At 39.4% G+C, this 6,000-nt stretch overlaps 1 protein-coding gene across 1 annotated transcript in view; it reads right to left on the minus strand.

Annotated features, from left to right (window-relative positions):
* The window catches only part of GALNT1 (polypeptide N-acetylgalactosaminyltransferase 1), an 81,277-nt gene extending 75,628 nt beyond the window's left edge, over positions 1-5,649 (minus strand). Inside the window, exon 1 of the mRNA XM_021686100.2 lies at positions 5,595-5,649. The gene's annotated coding sequence lies outside the window, so the exon portion shown is untranslated. The remainder of the gene's footprint in view (positions 1-5,594) is intronic.
* Between the last annotated feature and the right edge of the window lie 351 nt (positions 5,650-6,000).

Below are 6,000 nucleotides of genomic sequence, written 5' to 3' on the forward strand. Positions count from 1 at the left end.
CCACTGTCTCTGACATTACTGGTCATTCCATTTCCTCTTCTCTAATGTGCCTATGAAGTCTAGCCCATTATTCTATTCAGTGGGTTGTTCTTTTTCCAATTAGTTTGTAAAGATTTTTGTGCAGTCTGGACTCTAATCTTGTGTTGGCTACATGAACTCCAAGAATTTTTTCCCAGTTTATAGCTTGTCTTCTTAATAAGAGGTATCTTTTGTGGTTTACATTTTCTATGTCTTAAGAAATTCTCTAGGGGCGCCTGGGTGGCTCAGTCGTTAAGCCTTCGGCTCAGGTCATGATCTCAGGGTCCTGGGATCGAGCCCGGCATCAGGCTCCCTGCTCAGCGGGAAGCCTGCTTCTCCCGCTCCCACTCCCCCTGCTTGTGTTCCCTCTCTCACTGTCTCTCTGTCAAATAAATAAAAAAAAATCTTTAAAATATATATATATTCTCTATCTAGAGATAATTAAAAATAATGTTCTAATGTCTAAAAATTCTTAAGTTTTACCTTTCAGGTTTAAGTAGAGATTCAATGTCACTTTCTTCTACGTGGATAACCAATTGTCCTGCCACAATGTGTAGAAAGTTCCTCTTACTAAAGATGTGCATGCAATGCAAACTTTGTCATAAACCAGGTTTCCAGCGTTCTATGTTCTGTTCCACTGGTCCATCTACCCTTACACTACATTGCTGTCTCACTTAGAGCTTTATAATAATTCTTGATATACACTAAAGAAGTCTTCTCACCTTGCACTACTTCTTGAGAAGGATCTTGGCTACTTTTGACCAACTGATCTTCCTTAGGTATAACAACCATAATTACTAAAAATGATATTCCACCTACTGAAACAAGAAATCTAGTAGTTAAAAGTTTACATGTCTATGGTGGAACAATTCTACTGTTAGGATTAAATTAAATTAAAAAATGATACAAGTCATAGAAAAGAAGTTGGTGATGAGGAGTTCAAGTCAAGAGCCATTTAAAAGAAAAATTCCAGGGGCACCTGGGTGGCTCAGTTGGTTAAACTGAAACCCCTTGGTTTCAGCTCAGGTCATGATCTCAGTACCTGAGCCTGGCGTGGGGCTCTGCGTTCACCAGGGAGTCTGCTTGTCCCTTTTCCTCCCCTGACTTGCGTGCATTCTCTCTCTCTCCCTCCCTCTCTAAAATATATTTTTTAAAATGCTTAAAAAAATAAAGGAAAAATTCTGAAAATGTCTTACAAAATGACATCATTATTAAAATTAATGTACAGCACCTTTTATGTCTATTATATTGTTTAAAAAAAAAGTTTCAGTATTTTAGAGTCACAGTTCATTCCATTCTATCTGGATATGTACTGAGTCTTGACCAACTACATTCCTGATACCAGGTCAGGTACCATAGATGGTATAAGCCTGAAGGCAATGATCCACACCATGGAAGCCCTTATCACAGAGTTAAACACCAATCTAAGAGACACACCATTCACATTACAAAAAGAAACATCAACTCAAGAAACCTGGCAGGAAAAAGACATACAGATAGGGAAGTTTCTAAATAGTTTTTATCAGAAGGCAGTATAAGATATTGAACTTTTCCACAACAAGGTTTTCTTTTTTTTTTTTTAAGATTTTATTTATTTGACAGAGAGAGAGCACAAGCAGGGAGAGTGGCAGGCAGAGGAAGAAGCAGACTCCTCACGGAGCAGGGAGCCCGATGCGGGGCTCGATGCAGGGCTCCATCAGAGGACCCTGGGATCATGACCGAGCTGAAGGCAGTCGCTTACCCAACTGAGCCATCCAGGTGCCCCTGTCATTCTATTTTGTTCTAAAGAACCCTGTAACTGCAGGACCCATACCTGTGGGTTCTTACTAAAAAGAAACTCCATGGTCAAGTAAGTTAGGGAAATGTTATATGCCCTGGGAGATTCATACTGCATATTACTGCCCTAAAGGTTCTGTGAAGTTCTGCAATAAAGAAACATATCTAACTTCATTAACTCGGAACTTCTCACTTTCAAGCATGGAACTTTCCCCATCTACTTTGTCTTTTTTGCACAACACAATACAGGTTTCAAATAGCAATAGATAAAGTAATAAAGATTGGTTTCAAATCCTGGAATCAGCCAATTTTTAAACAATGGGTTATTCTTTTTCTGCAAAACTGGTGTTTCTGCGAATCTGCAAATTCCATAAAAAAGAAATCCTATTGTGTTCACAAGGAAGATCTTCATAAAGTGGAGGTTAATTTTGTAATATCTTAACTGTTTATAGTTCATATTTCTGCACTATTCTTTTTTTTTAATTTTTTTATTCTTATGTTAATCCCCATACATTACATCATTAGTTTTAGATGTAGTGTTCTATGATTCATTGTTTGTGCATAACACCCAGTGCTCCATGCAGAATGTGCCCTCCTCAATACCCATCACCAGGCTAACCCATCCTCCCACCCCCCTCTCCTCTAGAACCCTCAGTTTGTTTTTCAGAGTCATCGTCTCTCATGGCTCGTCTACCCCTCTGATTTCCCCCCCTTCATTCTTCCCCTCCTGCTACCTTCTTTTTTTTTTTTCTTAACATATATTGCATTATTTGTTTCAGAGGTACAGATCTGAGATTCAACAATCTTGCACAATTCACAGCGCTTACCAGAGCACATACCCTCCCCAGTGTCTATCACCCAGTCACCCCATCCCTCCCAACGCACCCCCCACTCCAGCAACCCTCAGTTTGTTTCCTACAATTAAGAATTCCTCATATCAGTGAGGTCATATGATACATGTCTTTCTCTGTTTGACTTATTTCGCTCAACATAATACCCTCCAGTTCCATCCACGTCGTTGCAAATGGCAAGATCTCATTCCTTTTGATGGCTGCATAATATTCCATTGTATATATATACCACATCTTCTTTATCCATTCATCTGTCGATGGACATCTTGGCTCTTTCCACAGTTTGGCTATTGTGGACATTGCTGCTATAAACATCGGGGTGCACGTACCCTTTCGGATCCCTACTTTCGTATCTTTGGGGTAAATACCCAGTAGTGCAATTGCTGGATCATAGGGTAGCTCTATTTTCAACTTTTTGAGGAACCTCCATACTGTTTTCCAGAGTGGCTGCACCAGCTTGCATTCCCACCAACAGTGTAGGAGGGTTCCCCTTTCTCTGCATCCCCGCCAACATCTGTCGTTTCCTGACTTGTTAATTTTAGCCATTCTGACTGGTGTGAGGTGGTATCTCATTGAGGTTTTGATTTGGATTTCCCTGATGCCGAGCGATACTGAGCACTTTTTCATGTGTCTGTTGGCCATCTGGATGTCTTCTTTGGAAAAATGTCTGTTCATGTCTTCTGCCCATTTCTTGATTGGATTCTTTGTTCTTTGGGTGTTGAGTTTGATGAGTTCTTTATAGATTTTGGATACTAGCCCTTTATCTGATATGTCATTTGCAAATATCTTCTCCCATTCTGTCGGTTGTCTTTTGGTTTTGTTGACTGTTTCCTTTGCTTTGCAAAAGCTTTTTATCTTGATGAAATCCCAATAGTTGATTTTTGCCCTTGCTTCCCTCTGCACTACTCTTTAACATAACATATATAACACACATAATTATGGACAAAAGTGGTAAATTCAGAAATCACCACTATATAAATTCTTAAAAGAAAATAATCTAAAAGTGAAAAGAATTCTAAAAGAACTGAAATTTAGCAACTATATTTACTATTTTTTTCTAAGTTTAGAATGTCATATTCTAAAAAATGTATCAGCATTAAATGTTACATTCAACAACACAATAGGATGCTGTAAGGAAAGAGTTAACACAGCAGGTCTGTTTTACTCAGGCCTAGCTAATCTGTGGGGGATGCCTAGAGCCATGGTAATGACCCCTGGCCAAACTCTGAGAACTAAACTCCTGGAATGTTCAGTCACTGGGTAAGGATTTTAGAGGCAGTGTGTCAGGATGTATCAGGCTGTCAGCATTGTTTAAAGTAAGCATCAAGATTTATGATGTGCACCTGGTATCTGGTCAGGGTCCTAAGTTTTAGTCACCAGGGCTGGCCACAGAAAATCACGTCCATGTGATCCGCATAGAGGAAAGACATGGAACGTTTGTGTCTTATCTTCCTAGCATTCACCTGTATGTAGCTTTTCCCTGCTGTTCCTGTACTGCACCCTTTACTGTAATAAACCCTAGCCATGAGTACAACATTATGTTAAGTTGGGGGAGTCCAGCAAATCAAAACTAATGGGCAGTCATGGGACCCCCTCCCCCCCAAAACAAACACCATTAAAGCATTTGGTTTGCCATAATACCTACTTCTAAATGCTAAATGATCATAATCACAATCTGCTTAAATGAATAAACCAATGTACAGGATAAAAATTAACACAGAAGGCACAGGATTACTATCCCTAGAAAGGCCTGTAAGGTGGCATCTGATAACTTAAATGATAAACAATTCCCTACACTAATACAAAACTTACCTTAAAGGATAAGTGTGCCTAACTGTGCCTAATCTATTTGTACAAACAATATGGTTTGTGCAAAACACCAGATTTCTTTCTGGGAGACTGAATTTTGGTACATGCTAGGCAGAGGGTGCCATCATGATCAGTCCCAATAAAAACACTGGCACTGAGTCTAATGAGTGTCCCCAGCTGGTAACACTTCACATGTGTTATCACAATTCATTGCTAGAGTACATCGTGTGTGACTCCACTGGGAGAGGTTCTTGGAAGCTTGTGCCTGGTTTCTTCCAGACTTCACCCCATGCACTTTTCCCTTTGCCAACTGCTTTGTATCCTTTCACTGTAAGAAGTCTTAGCTGTTATTATGACTATATGCTGAATCCTGTGAGTCCTCCTAGCCAATCACTAAACCCCCAACACAATCAGCATATTAAAAGAGAAGTGAGTATCTATTAGGCCAAATGCTGAAATTCAAATCTGGGTTCAAATTTCAATTCCAACACTTGCTAAGCAATCCTAGCAATGTTACTCTTTATTTGCACAAACCTGGGGCTCTTCATTCCTTTGAGGAAAACATGTCCACCGTACAGTCCCATTTCACTAAATTAAATGAGGTAATGCACATCACTTATATGTCACAGCACACAGTAAATATTAAGTAGTATTTCTAGAGGTACTTTCTTAGACAAAACAAAAAATCAGGAACTTTTATATTTGTACTGATGCAATGATTATTCAAATGGCCATGCAGAGTACTACAAAAAACAGCTCAGAGGTAAACTTGAACTCTGAATCAACACTGATTCTATGAGTGATTTCCAGCCCACATGACAGGATTATTGGGTGAGCTCCAGCAGGTTAAACCCCATACAGTAAGAGCTTTTTTATTCCTAAACTTGATATTCATCTAGTCTTCAAACTGACCACCTTAAGGAAATACGAATGCACTAATTAATTAGTACTGGGACTATGCTAGATGGTTACATTTCTCAAATAACTGAATCTGCATTTTAGCATAAGCCATTCACTTACGTATATATGAGGCATAAAGTCCAATTAACGTAAGTGTGAAACCTCCACAGCTGTAGGAGCAAGCCCCAGGGAAAAGAGAAGTGCAAACCTGAAGTCATTCACTCCCAGCTATCAACTTACCCCAAAGTGGTTTTTCAAATGAATTCATATCCCAAATCCACATGTCCCACATTTCCTGTTGAAAAATAAATTTCCTAAAATCAGATTATTACAGAATAACTCTATCCTCCCCCCTTATTACTTCAGCCACCTTATTCCACTGGACTTTAAGTCAGCCATACCAGAGGGCAAAACCCATGTCTTATTTAGCTCCAGTGCTGAGCATGGGCACATAATAGGTATTTCCCCAAACCTTGCACAAAATAGGTGTTCAGTTAATGTCTAGTACATGAATAAAATGTTACTGAGCTCCAACATCAAGCTCAGTGGAAATACTATAAAAGTATCATTCCTCCTCTTAGAAATCTATCAGAATATTAACTTTCCAGGTGGGAAGGCTGAAGACACAGAGATAGCACCTGCAGCA

The sequence above is a fragment of the Neomonachus schauinslandi genome, chromosome 14 (assembly GCF_002201575.2).
Source record: "Neomonachus schauinslandi chromosome 14, ASM220157v2, whole genome shotgun sequence".
Classification (NCBI taxonomy): domain Eukaryota; kingdom Metazoa; phylum Chordata; class Mammalia; order Carnivora; family Phocidae; genus Neomonachus; species Neomonachus schauinslandi.